The sequence below is a fragment of the Somniosus microcephalus genome, chromosome 4 (assembly GCF_052327205.1).
Source record: "Somniosus microcephalus isolate GS21.2 chromosome 4, FLI_Smic_1.0, whole genome shotgun sequence".
NCBI classification, from domain to species: domain Eukaryota; kingdom Metazoa; phylum Chordata; class Chondrichthyes; order Squaliformes; family Somniosidae; genus Somniosus; species Somniosus microcephalus.
In genome coordinates, this window is record NC_140990.1 from 161,472,583 (window position 1) to 161,487,060 (window position 14,478).

Here is a 14,478-nt window from a genome sequence, read left to right on the forward strand (position 1 = left end):
GTGTCGTCTGCAAACTTGGAGATATTACATCTAGTTCCCTCGTCTAGATCATTAATATATATTCTGAATAGCTGGGGTCCTAGGACCGACCCCTGCGGTACCCCACTAGTCACTGCCTGCCACTCAGAAAAAGACCCGTTTATTCCAATTCTTTGCTTTCTGTCTGCCAACCAGTTCTCTATCCAAGTCATTACCTTGCCCCCAATCCCATGTGCCTTAACTTTACATGCTAATCTCTTATGCGGGACCTTATCGAAAGCCTTATGAAAGTCCAAGTACACCACATCCACTGGTTCTCCCTTATCTATTTCACCAGTTAGATCCTCAAAAAATTCCAATAGATTAGTCAAGCACGATTTACCTTTTGTAAATCCATGTTGACTTTGTCCGATCCTGTCACTGTTTTCCAAGTGCTCTGCTATTACATCTTTTAAAATGCACTCTAGCATTTTCCCCACTATCGATGTCAGGCTTACCGGTCTGTAATTCCCTGTTTTCTCTCTACCACCTTTTTTGGACAGTGGGGTAACATTAGCTACCCTCCAATCCATGGGTACTGTTCCAGAGTCTATCGAATTTTGGAAGATGACCAGCAATGCATCTACTATTTCTAGGGCCACTTCCTTAAGTATCCTAGGCTGTAGCTTATCAGGTCCTGGAGATTTATCGGCCTTCAATCCTGTCAATTTCCCTAACACCATTTCCCGACAAATACTGATTTCTTTCAGTTCCTCCCTCTCATTAGACCCTATGTTCCCCGACATCTCTGGGAGGTTATTTGTGTCCTCCTTTGTGAAGACAGAACCAAAATATGTATTTAATTGGTCTGTCATTTCTTTGTTCCCCATTATAAATTTCCCTGTTTCTGACTGCAAGGGAGCTGCGCTTGACTTCACCAATCTTTTTCTCTTCACATATCTATAAAAGCTTTTACAATCAGTTTTTATGTTCCCTGCAAGCTTACTCTCATACTCTATTTTCCCCCTCTTAATTAATCCCTTTGTCCTCCTTTGTTAAATCCTAAACTGCTCCCAATCCTCAGGTTTACTGCTTTTTCTGGCCAATTTATATGTCCTCTCCTTGGATCTTATGCTATCCCTAATCTCCCTTGTTAGCCACGGTTGACTTACCTTTTTTGTTTTATTTTTATGCCAAACTGGGATGAACAAATTCTGTAGTTCATCCATGCGATCTTTGAATGTTTGCCATTGCCTATCCATCATAAACCCTTTGAGTGACATTCCCCAATCAATCCTACCCAACTCGCGCCTCATACCATCGTAGTTTCCTTTATTTAAATTCAGGAACCTAGTCTCTGAGTCAACTACTTCACTCTCCATCTTAATGAAGAATTCTACCATTTTATGATCACTCCGACCCAAGGGGCCTCACACATGATTGCTAATTAATCCTTTCTCATTACATAATACCCAGTCTAAGATGGCCTGATCTCTAGTTGGTTCCTCAACATATTGGTCCAGGAAACCATCCCGTATACACTCCAGGAATTCCTCCTCCACAGTATTGTTACTAATTTGGTTAGCCCAATCTATATGTAGCTTAAAGTCACCCATGATAACTGCTGTGCCCCTATTGCACGCTTCTCTAATTTCCCTTTTAATGCCATCCCCAACCTCCGCATTACTGTTTGGAGGTCTATATACCACTCGCACTAACGTTTTCTGCCCCTTGGTATTTCTCAGTTCTACCCATACAGATTCCACATCATCAGAGCTAATATCCTTCCTTACAATTGTGTTAATCCCTTCTTTAACCAGTAATGCTACCCCACCTCCTTTTCCTTTTTGCCCATCTTTCCTGAATATCGAATACCCCTGGATGTTGAGTTCCCAGTCCTGGCCTTCCTTGAGCCATGTTTCCGTAATCCCAACCAAATGGTATTTGTTTACTTCTATTTGCGCAGCCAATTCATCCAACTTATTACAAATGCTCCTCGCATTAAGACACAAAGCCTTCAGGCTTGTTTTTTTAACGCTCTTAGACCTATTAGAATTATTATTTACTGTGGCCATGTTTGATTTAAACCGTTGATTTCTCTGACTGCCACTTTTGTTTTTCTCCTTCCTGTCTTTTGCTTCTATCCTTGTTTCCCTTTCCTCTGTCTCCCTGCTCAGGTTCCCAACCCCCTGCCATTTTTGTTTAAACCCTCCCCCACAGCACTAGCAAACACTCCCCCTAGTGTTTGGGGATTGGGCCTAGCTGAAGAGCTCTTGCATAGAGCCGGTGTAAGGGGTGGTGTTTGTGGTCAGCTTCACCTCTGACTCCCTGAGTGGTTCGAATCGCTCCCACTCCCTTGGTTCTAGACCTGGACTTATTTGGGGGCTGTACTGGCTGAACAACGGCATCCCTGACACCACCATCCAACTAGAAGGACGCACGGCCTTCCGCGCCGACAGAACTGCAGAATCCGGTAAGAGCAAGGGAGGCGGTTTGTGCATTTACATTAACAATGCCTGGTGCACTAACACTGACATAATTGATAGATTAGATCCTGCTCGGCTGATTTGGAATTCCTCATGGTAAGGTGCAGACCCTTCTACCTGCCTCGGGAATTCACGGCTGTTATCATCACTGCAGTCTACATCCCACCACACGCTAATGCCAAACTAGCACTGAAGGACCTCTACAGGGCCATCAGCGAACAACAAACTGCGCACCCAGACGGAGCTTTTATCGTCGCGGGGGACTTCAATCACATAAACCTAAAAACTGTACTACCGAAATTCCACCAGAATGTCTCCTGCCCCACAAGAGGGGAGAACACACTGGATCAAGTCTACACGAGCATTGTAGACGCTTATAAGGCCATTCACTGCTCCCACCTTGGGAAATCTGACCACCTCTCCCTGTTTCTAGCCCCGGCATACAAACCGCTCATCAAAAGAGGGAGAACATCAGTGAGAGCAGTGAAAGTATGGCCAGAGGGGGCAGTATCGGAGCTTCAGGATTGCTTCGAACGCACTGATTGGGGCATGTTTGCCCATAATGACATCGAGGAATACACATCCACAGTGCTATTCTACATCAACAGCTGCGTCGAGGTCGTCACGACCCATAAAAATATCAGGACATACCCCAACCAGAAACCCTGGATGAACGGAGAGGTCCGTTCACTGTTGAAGGCACGTGACGCAGCATTTAAATCTGGCGACGCGGCGGCTTACAGTGAAGCTAGGACCAACCTAAAAAAGGGTACCAGGACTGCCAAAAGGAAACAGACACTGCGGATAGAGGATCACTTCCGCAACAACTCGGACCCCCGGCGCATGTGGCAAGGCATCCAGTCCATCACTGACTACAAGGACAAAAACACCAGCCCCCCGGTTAGCGATGCCTCCCTTCCGGAGGAGCTTAACAACTTCTACGCTCGCTTCGACAGGGACAACAGGGAGCCGGCTACCAAAGCCTTGCTACCCCTGGAAGACCAGGTGCTCACTCTGTCGACCTCCGACGTAAGGGGTGTTCTACGTGGAGTGAACACACGAAAGGCTGCTGGACCGGATAGCATCCCTGGACGGGTACTCAAGGAATGTGCTGATCAGCTGGCTGATGTCTTCACCGCCATCTTCAATCTGTCATTGGCCCAGGCAGTAGTCCCTACATGCTTCAAGACCGCTACCATTATTCCTGTGCCAAAACAAACGGCTGTGACGTGCCTGAATGACTATCGACCTGTCGCACTCACACCCATCATAATGAAGTGTTTCGAGAGACTGGTCTTAGCCCACATCAAAGCCAGTGTTCCTGCCTCTCTTGACCAACACCAGTTTGCCTATCGTGCAAACAGATTAACGGAGGATGCAATCACAACTGCTCTACACTTGGCACTGAATCACCAAGATGGTAAGGAGACCTACATCAGAATGCTGTTCATAGACTACAGCTCAGCATTCAACACTATCGTCCCCAACAAGCTGGCCACCAAACTCCAAACTCTTGGCCTGAACACTTCCCTCTGCAACTGGACCCTGGACTTCCTAACAAACAGACCCCAGTCTGGCAAATTAGGTAACCACACCTCCCCCCCCGACCCTGAACACGGGGGCCCCACAAGGATGTGTGCTGAGCCCCCTCCTCTACTCCCTCTTCACCCACGACTGTGTGGCTGTTAATGGTTCCAACACCATCATCAAGTTTGTGGATGACACCACGGTAGTAGGCCAAATCACCAACAACGATGAGTCAGCCTACAGGGAGGAGGTCCAGCATCTCGTGAAGTGGTGCGCCGATAACAACCTGGCCCTTAACATCAAGAAAACCAAAGAAATCATTGTGGACTTCAGGAAGTCCAAAGACGGAAGTCACACCCACATTCACATCAATGGGGCTGTGGTGGAAAGGGTGGACAGCTTTAAGTTCCTCGGAGTCCACATCACGGAAGACCTCTCCTGGTCCCTCAACACCTCCTCTCTGGTGAAGAAGGCCCAGCAGCGCTTATATTTCCTAAGGAGGCTGAAGGGATGTAACCTGTCACCCCCGATCCTCTCTAACTTTTACCGCTGCACTATCAAGAGCATCCTGACAAACTGTATCACAGTATGGTATGGCAGCTGTAGCTACTATGACCGGAAAGCCCTGCAGCGGGTAGTCAAAACTGCCCAACGCATTACCGGCATCCGGCTACCGACCATAGAGCACATATACCAGAAAATCTGTCTACGGAGGTCACGGCGGGGAAGAAGACAAGCGCGGGAAACCGCCATTTTGGAAAAAAAAGTTAAAGAAAAATTTCTTTTTGTTTCTCAAGAAGATTGCGAGGATGCCTAAACGTGGTAACATCAACGATTTCGATCCCGATGTTGAAGATTGGGCCACGTATGTAGAACGCATAGAGATATATTGTAAGGCAAATAAAATATCAAATGAAGATAAAGCACTAACCTTACTAAACTCAATGGGTGCGAAGACATACAGGCTATTGAAGCATCTTCTATCACCAGCTAAACCAGCGGATCAGACTTTCGCTAATATTGTTGCTGTCCTGAAGAATCATTTGAACCCCACACCGCTGATGTTAGCGGAACGATTTAAATTTTATGTGAGAACGCAACTGAAAGAGGAAAGCAACGCGGAGTATTTAATTGAACTGCGTAAGCTAGCGAAATACTGTCAGTTTGGGGAAAGCCTGACAGAGGCACTGAGAGACAAATTCGTGTGTGGATTGTCGAAAGAAGGAACACAAAAGCGGCTGCTTGAAGAGAATGATCTTACACTTGATAAGGCTGTCACTATTACAGCATCGCACGAAGCCGCAGCGAGAGGCACTGTGGAAATGCAGCTGAAGGCAACAGTACTCAGCGTAGATCAAATGGCTTTGGGTACAACGAAATGTTATCGTTGTGGAAAGACAACACACGATCAGAACCAATGCTGGTTTAAAAACCAGGAATGTAGAAAATGTGGCAAGCTTGGTCACATAGCTAAAGTATGCCGGTCAGGAAAGAAGACCAGCAACAAAAAGTCACCACAGGAAAAGTGCAGAAAGGTACATAAGGTGGCTGAGAAGAGTTCGGATGAACAGAATTCGGATTCAGACTCCAACAGCAAGGAACTGGGTAGTCTGAGAATTCACAATGTGAGTAAGGAAGCTGACCGACAAACTATCTGGGTCACACTGCAGATAGCAGGAGTCCAAGTGAAGATGGAATTGGACACTGGATCGGCATTGACGGTCATGAATAAGCAAGATTACAAAAGGTTTTCATACATATTCCCCTACGGGATACGGAGATAGTATTGCAGACATACACGGGGCAAAAAGTATACCCCATCGGAAAGATAAAAGTCAAGGTGATACACAAGGGCAAAGAACACCAAGGAATGGACTTATATGTACTACCTGAGGGAGGTCCACCACTTCTGGGACGGGAGTGGATCAGGAAAATAAATATGGACTGGCACTCCCTAAAAGCAATAACGGTAGATTCCGGAAAAAAAGATGTCAAACCTGAATGATTGTCCAGAATATTGGATGAGGCTAAAGAGGTGTTCCAACAGGGACTGGGAACACTGAGAGGAATTAAGGCAAAAATCAAGATTGCAGAACATGCAAACCCAAAATTTTTCAAAGCCAGACCGGTACCTTATGCGATACGACCTGCTGTGGAAGCTGAGCTGGAAGGGCTTGAACGTTCAGGAGTACTGTCTAAGGTGGACTGGAGTGAGTGGGCCACGCCCATTGTTCCCGTCATGAAGCGTTCATCGAGTAACAAGCCAGGGGAACCGGGGAAGGTCCGCATCTGTGGAGACTTCAAGATCACAGTTAATCCGGTGCTTCACACGGTGCAATATCCGCTTCCGCGGATTGAGGATATCTTTGCTTCATTGTCTGGTGGGAAACACTTCACCAAGATAGACCTGGCGCAAGTGTACTTACAGATGGAAGTTGAGGAAGAGTCGCGCCAGTATCTCACAATCAACACGCACAGAGGCTTGTATCGATATAATAGACTGGTTTTTGGAGTGGCTTCGGCTCCAGCAATTTGGCAGAGGGCCATGGAGCAGGTATTACAGGGAATTTCAAGCACTCAATGTTACTTGGACGATATCCTGATTACAGGAGATGACGATGAGGAACACCTTGCAAATTTGAAACTGGTGCTCACCAGGTTGAAGGAATATGGCCTTCAAGTTAATCGCCAGAAATGTGAGTTCTTTCAGAAACGGATCTCGTACTGTGGTCATGTCATTGACCAGGAGGGGCTGCACAAGTCACCTGACAAGATCGAAGCTGTTGTGAAGGCTCCCGCTCCAGAAAATGTATCCCAGTTGAGGTCGTTCCTAGGGTTGATTAACTATTACCATAAGTTTCTGCCAAATCTATCCATGGTGCTGCACCCGCTGAACGCTCTTTTGCAGAAAGAAGTACCATGGAAGTGGAGCGAGGACTGTAAGAAGGCCTTTCACAAAAGCAAGGCATTGATCACCTCAGAGGAAGTGTTGGCTCACTTCAACCCAACGCTACCTATTCGTTTAGCTTGTGATGCTTCTCCTTATGGTATTGGAGCAGTACTCTCACACAAGTTGCCAAATGGCTTGGAAAGGCCAGTCGCATTTGCATCCAGATCATTGACCTCCGTTGAGCGCAACTATGCTCAGATAGATAGGGAGGCTCTCAGCCTTGTGTGGGGAGTAAAGAAGTTTAATCATTACCTGCAGGGCAAGAAGTTTACACTGCTGACAGACCACCAGCCGTTGGTATCCATATTCAACCCTAAAAAGGGCGTTTCCATCATGACAGCGCAAAGGCTACAGAGGTGGTCCCTTTTCCTAGGGGCACACCAATATGACATAGAATACAAAGGATCAAAACAGCATGGGAATGCTGACGGTTTATCGCGCCTACCGTTGCCAACGGTAGAAGAGGCGCCTACAGTGGACCCAGTGGAGATGTTCCACTCAACCATAGTGGAATGTCTACCAGTAACAAATTCTACCATCGAAAAGGAAACGAGAAATGACCCGACTCTCTCACGAGTCTACGATTTAACGGTGAAGGGATGGCCAGCACATGGCGAACCACTGTTGCCAGCATTCTCGCAAAGAAGAGAACAGCTGTCAGTGTGCCGAGGAACTTTGATGTGTGGATCCAGAGTGGTGATTCCACCCAAACTCCAGCATAAAGTGCTAAAGGAGCATCACGAGGGGCATCTGGGTGGAGTGAAAATGAAGAACTTAGCCAGAGCATTTGTGTGGTGGCCAGGTATCGATGGAGACATCGAAGAAATGACCAAGAGCTGTCTAGGATGTCAGAAGGTCCAAAACGCCCCACCACAAGCCCCTCTACATCCATGGGAGTGGCCCTCATCTCCATGGCAAAGGGTACATATCGACTTTGCTGGTCCATTTATGGACTCAATGTTCTTAATTGCGGTGGATGCACACTCCAAGTGGCCGGAGGTAATGAAGATGTCCTCCACCACCACGGAAAAAAACCATCACAGTATTAAGGACCATATTTGCCAGGAATGGGCTGCCGGAACAGATCTGTTCTGATAATGGACCGCAATTTGTGTCCGAAGAATTCAGGAAGTTCTTAAAAAACAATGGTGTTAAGCACTACACGTCCGCCCCATACCATCCCGCCACCAATGGCTTAGCTGAAACGTTTGTCCAGACCTTCAAGAAGGCCACAAAGGCCATGGGTAATGAAGACATAAATCTACAACATAAGGTAGATAACTTCTTGTTGGCGTACAGAAATGCAACACATGTGGTTACAAACCAAACTCCCGCCATGATGTTTTTCAATAGAAGGCTAAGATGCCGGCTGGATTTGATCAAGCCAAACATCAGAAGGGACGTAGAGAACCGGCAATTTCAAGGCATGAATGAAAGGCCAACTAGAACCTTCCAGATAGGTCAACAAGTTTTGGCCCGGGACTACCGTACCGAGAAATGGCAGCCTGGAACTATTTGCACACGACTAGGACCGCTGATGTATACCGTGGACATTGGTGAAAGCATAATAAGGTGCCATGTTGACCAGATCATAGAGTCATCCAAAACGGGACAACCTACTCCACAACTCTATACGCCTAATGATGAAGCAGAGATACCCATAGTATCTACCTCCGATCCGGTGATACTGGAATCAGATGAACCCGACACTGGCATTCAAGCCGAATCGACCTTGCCAAAAGAACCTACTACACCACCGAAAACTACTACACCACCGAGGCGTTATCCGGACCGAGTCAGGAAGCCTCCAGAGAGACTGAATCTGTGAACTGTTTTTACATGCAGTTGTGTATATATGTTATTATGTTATGTTAATGGGGAATATATACTGTTAAGCTAAAAAGGGAGGATTGTGGTGTATGTAACCGTTCCACCTTTAAGAGAACTATTTTAAGAGTTGCACTACTTTATCTTGGCTGCTGTATACTGTAATACCGGTGGTGACCACACCGGTCTATAAGTGCTGTGTAATGATTTATTGGGCAGTTCCGCCCTGACCTTCGACTAGTAAAGACCTGTTAAAATTTACTCTTGTGGTCTGTGTAATAATTCTCATTATAACACACAGACTTAACAATATGTACTACCTGAGGGAGGTCCACCACTTCTGGGATGGGAGTGGATCAGGAAAATAAATATGGACTGGCACTCCCTAAAAGCAATAACGGTAGATTCCGGGGGAAAAAAAGGATGTCAAACCTGAACGATTGTCCAGAATATTGGATGAGGCTAAAGAGGTGTTCCAACAGGGACTGGGAACACTGAGAGGAATTATGGCAAAAATCAAGATTGCAGAACATGCAAACCCCAAATTTTTCAAAGCCAGACCGGTACCTTATGCGATACGACCTGCTGTGGAAGCTGAGCTGGAAGGGCTAGAACGTTCAGGAGTACTGTCTAAGGTGGACTGGAGTGAGTGGGCCACGCCCATTGTTCCCGTCATGAAGCGTTCATCGAGTAACAAGCCAGGGGAACCGGGGAAGGTCCGCATCTGTGGAGACTTCAAGATCACGGTTAATCCGGTGCTTCACATGGTGCAATATCCGCTTCCGCGGATTGAGGATATCTTTGCTTCATTGTCTGGCGGGAAACACTTCACCAAGATAGACCTGGCGCAAGCGTACTTACAGATGGAAGTTGAGGAAGAGTCGCGCCAGTATCTCACAATCAACACGCACAGAGGCTTGTATCGATATAATAGACTGGTTTTTGGAGTGGCTTCGGCTCCAGCAATTTGGCAGAGGGCCATGGAGCAGGTATTACAGGGAATTCCAAGCACTCAATGTTACTTGGACGATATCCTGATTACAGGAGATGACGATGAGGAACACCTTGCAAATTTGAAACTGGTGCTCACCAGATTGAAGGAATATGGACTTCGAGTTAATCACCAGAAATGTGAGTTCTTTCAGAAACGGATCTCGTACTGTGGTCATGTCATTGACCAGGAGGGGCTGCACAAGTCACCTGACAAGATCGAAGCTGTTGTGAAGGCTCCCGCTCCAGAAAATGTATCCCAGTTGAGGTCGTTCCTAGGGTTGATTAACTATTACCATAAGTTTCTGCCAAATCTATCCATGGTGCTGCACCCGCTGAACGCTCTTTTGCAGAAAGAAGTACCATGGAAGTGGAGCGAGGACTGTAGGAAGGCCTTTCGCAAAAGCAAGGCATTGATCACCTCAGAGGAAGTGTTGGCTCACTTCAACCCAACGCTACCTATTCGTTTAGCTTGTGATGCTTCTCCTTATGGTATTGGAGCAGTACTCTCACACAAGTTGCCAAATGGCTTGGAAAGGCCAGTCGCATTTGCATCCAGATCATTGACCCCCGCTGAGCACAACTATGCTCAGATAGATAGGGAGGCTCTCAGCCTTGTGTGGGGAGTAAAGAAGTTTAATCATTACCTGCAGGGCCAGAAGTTTACACTGCTGACAGACCACCAGCCGTTGGTATCCATTTTTAACCCTAAGAAGGGTGTTTCGGTGATGACAGCACAGAGGCTCCAGAGATGGTCCCTTTTCCTAGGGGCACATCAATATCAGATAGAATTCAAAGGTACAAAGCAGCATGGTAATGCTGATGGGCTGTCGCGCCTGCCACTACCTACTGAGGAGGAGGCACCGACGGTTGACCCGGTGGAGTTATTTCACTCGACCATCATCGAATGTTTACCTGTCACCAATGCAAATATTGAAAGGGAGACTAGGAATGACCCGACACTGTCCCGGGTCTACGAATTGACAGTAAAGGGATGGCCAGCCCATGGTGATCCACTGTTACCGGCATTCTCAGCAAGATGAGAACAGCTGTCCATCTGTCAGGGAACATTGATGTATGGAACAAGGGTGATTATCCCTCCTAAGTTAAGAGAGAGAGTTCTAAAAGAACTACATGAAGGTCATCTGGGGGGAGTCAAGATGAAAAGCCTTGCTAGGGCTTATGTGTGGTGGCCGGGTATCGACCAACAGATAGAGGATCTGACGAAAAGCTGCTCAGGGTGCCAAAAAGTCCAAAATGCACCTCCAATTGCACCGCTGCATCCATGGGAATGGCCTTCAACCCCATGGCAACGTGTACATATTGACTTTGCTGGTCCATTCATGGACTCCATGTTTTTAATTGCGGTGGACGCACATTCTAAATGGCCAGAAGTGATTAAAATGACTACCACTACCTCGGAGAAGACGATCGCGGTGCTAAGAACGATATTTGCAAGAAATGGATTGCCAGAGCAAATATGTTCAGACAACGGACCACAGTTCATGTCAGAGGAATTCCAGAAATTCCTGAAGAAGAATGGGGTGAAACATTATACCTCTGCCCCATATCATCCAGCTACGAAAGGGCTGGCTGAGAGGTTTGTACAGACGTTCAAAAAGGCAATAAAGGCCATGAGCGAAGATCAGATTCCACTGCAACACAAGGTGGACAATTTCCTACTGGCATATCGAAACGCCACCCATGCAACAACAAACCAAAGTCCTGCCATGATGTTCTATAACAGGAGGTTGCGGTCCAGGTTGGACTTGTTAAAACCAAATGTGCTGAGGGAAGTCGAAAACAAACAGTTCCAGCATATCAATAACAAGCCCACTCGGAGTTTTGAAATAGGACAACCGGTGTTAGCCAGGGACTATAAAAACGAGAAATGGCAATCTGGAACAATTCGGGCCAGACAGGGACCCCTGATGTACACGGTAGATGTTGGTGAAAATGTAATGCGACGTCATGCTGACCAACTGGTGGGATCAAGAACAAGGGTCGAGCCCATGGTTACGGCAGAGACAACCGTGGAGGAAGTTAGTGAACCTGAAGCATCTACCTCAGAAGTGAATATGCCTGATGATGATGTCCTATCCATAGGGGATCAACTAGATGAGTCACCCCAGCAACGAGAACCAGAGACCCCTGAATGGCGTTATCCGTCTCGGATCAGGAGGCCTCCTCAGAGACTGAATCTGTGAACTGTGTTTACATGAAGTTGTGTATATATGTTATTATGTTATGTTAAATGGGGAATATATACTGTTAAGCTAAAAAGGGAGGATTGTGGTGTATGTAACTGTTCCACCTTTAAGAGAACTATTTTAAGAGATGCACTACTTTATCTTGGCTGCTGTATACTGTAACACCGGTGGTGACCACACCGGTATATAAGTGCTGTGTAATGATTTATTGGGCAGTTCAGCCTGACCTTCGACTAGTAAAGACCTGTTGAATTTATTCTTGTGGTCTGTGTGCAGTGAATCTTATTAACAATAACTAGAACACACAGACTTAACACCCATCTTTAATTCTCCCATCTAGGAGCATCTGGGTGGGCATATGATGGGTGATGAGGGTGATGGGCGAGGTGCCTGTGAAGATCTGTTAAGTCTGTGTGTTCCAGTTGTATTAAGATTGATTACTGACACAGACTACAAGAGTAAAGTTCAACAGGTCTTTACTAGTTGGAGGTCAGGACTATACTAAATACAATATCACTACACAGTACTTATATACCGGTGGTCACCACCGGTATCACGTATACAGCAGCCAGAGAAAGTAGTACATCTCTTAAGGTGGAACAGGCTTCAGTTCTCTTAAGGTGGAACAGGTTACATACACCACAATCCTCCCTTTTTAGCTTAACAGTCATATCCCCATTTAACATAACATCATAACATATATACATATATAACTTCAGGTATAAACAGTTCAAAGGTTCAGTCTCTCAGGAGGCCTTCTGATTCAGTTTGGATAACGCCTTTCAGTGGTCTCTGATTCTTGTTGCTGAGGTGACTCTTCTTGTTGGTTTCCTATGTATTGGACGTCATCATCAGGTACAGTCCCTGCCGAGGTAGATGCTTCAGGTTCATTAACGTCTTCCACAGTTGTCTCTGTCGCAACCATGGGTTCGACCCTTGCTCTTGATTCTACCAGTTGATCCGCATGACGCCTTATCACATTGTTACCAATATCTACTGTGTACATCAGAGGTCCTTGTCTGGCCCGAATTGTTCCGGACTGCCATTTTTCGTTTCCATAGCCCCTTGCCAACACTGGTTGTCCTACGTCGAAACTTCAAGTGGACTTGTTATTAATATGCCGGAACTGTTTGTTTTCCACTTCCCTCCGCACATTTGGTTTTAACAAGTCCAACCTGGACCGCAACCTCCTGTTATAAAACATCATGGCAGGACTTTGGTTAGTTACTGCATGAGCGGCGTTTCGATATGCCATTAGGAAATTGTCCACCTTGTGTTGTAATGGAATCTGATCATCGTTCATGGCTTTATTGCCTTTTTGAATGTTTGGACAAATCTCTCGGCCAACCCGTTTGTCGCCGGATGATATGGGGCAGAGGTATAATGTTTCACCCCATTCTTCTTTAAGAATTTTTGGAATTCTTCCGACACGAACTGTGGTCCGTTGCCCGAACATATCTGTTCTGGCAATCCGTTCCTTGTGAATATTGTTCTTAACACCGCAATTGTCTTTTCTGAAGTAGTGGTATTCATCTTGATCACTTCTGGCCATTTGGAATGTGCGTCCACCGCAATTAGGAACATGGAGTCCATGAATGGACCAGCAAAGTCAATATGTACGCGTTGCCATGGGGCTGAAGGCCATTCCCATGGGTGTAGCGGTGCGATCGGAGGTGCATTTTGCACTTTTTGGCACCCAGCGCTGCTTTTTGTCAACTCCTCTATCTGTTGGGCAATGCCCGGCCACCATACATAAGCCCTAGCAAGACTTTTCATCTTAACTCCCCCCAGATGACCTTTATGCAGTTCCTTTAGAACTCTTTCCCGTAACTTGGGAGGAATAATCACTCTTGTCCCGTACATCAAAGTACCATGGCAGACGGACAGCTGGTCTCGCCTTGCCGAGAATGCCGGTAACAGAGGATCACCATGTGTTGGCCATCCCTTCACTGTCACCTCGTAAACTCGGGACAGTGTCGGGTCGTTCCTGGTTTCTCTTTCAATACTTGCATTGGTGACTGGTAAACACTCGATGATGGTCGAATGAAATAACTCAACAGGGTCAACTTTCGTCGTCCCTTCTGCTTCAGGTAGTGGCAGGCGCGACAGCCCATCAGCATTGCCATGCTGCTTTGTACCTTTGAATTCTATTTGATATTGATGTGCCCCTAGGAAAAGGGACCATCTCTGGACTCTCTGTGCTGTCATCACCGAAACACCCTTCTTAGGGTTAAAAATGGATACCAACGGCTGATGGTCTGTCAGAAGTGTGAATTTTTGGCCCTGCAGGTAATGATTAAACTTCTTCACTCCCCATACAAGGCTGAGAGCCTCCCTATCGATCTGCGCATAGTTGCGCTCAGCGGAGGTCAATGATCTGGATGCAAACGCGACTGGCCTTTCCGTGCCATTTAGCAACTTGTGTGAGAGTACTGCCCCAATACCATATGGAGAAGCATCACAAGCCAACCGAATAGGCAGTGTCGGGTTGAAGTGAGCCAACACTTCCTCTGAGGTGATCAATTCTTTG

General features: G+C 46.5%; 1 pseudogene; it reads left to right on the forward strand.

The window, feature by feature from the left end:
• The window catches only part of LOC147119964 (uncharacterized), a 1,277,156-nt pseudogene that overhangs the window by 817,447 nt on the left and 445,231 nt on the right, over positions 1-14,478 (forward strand).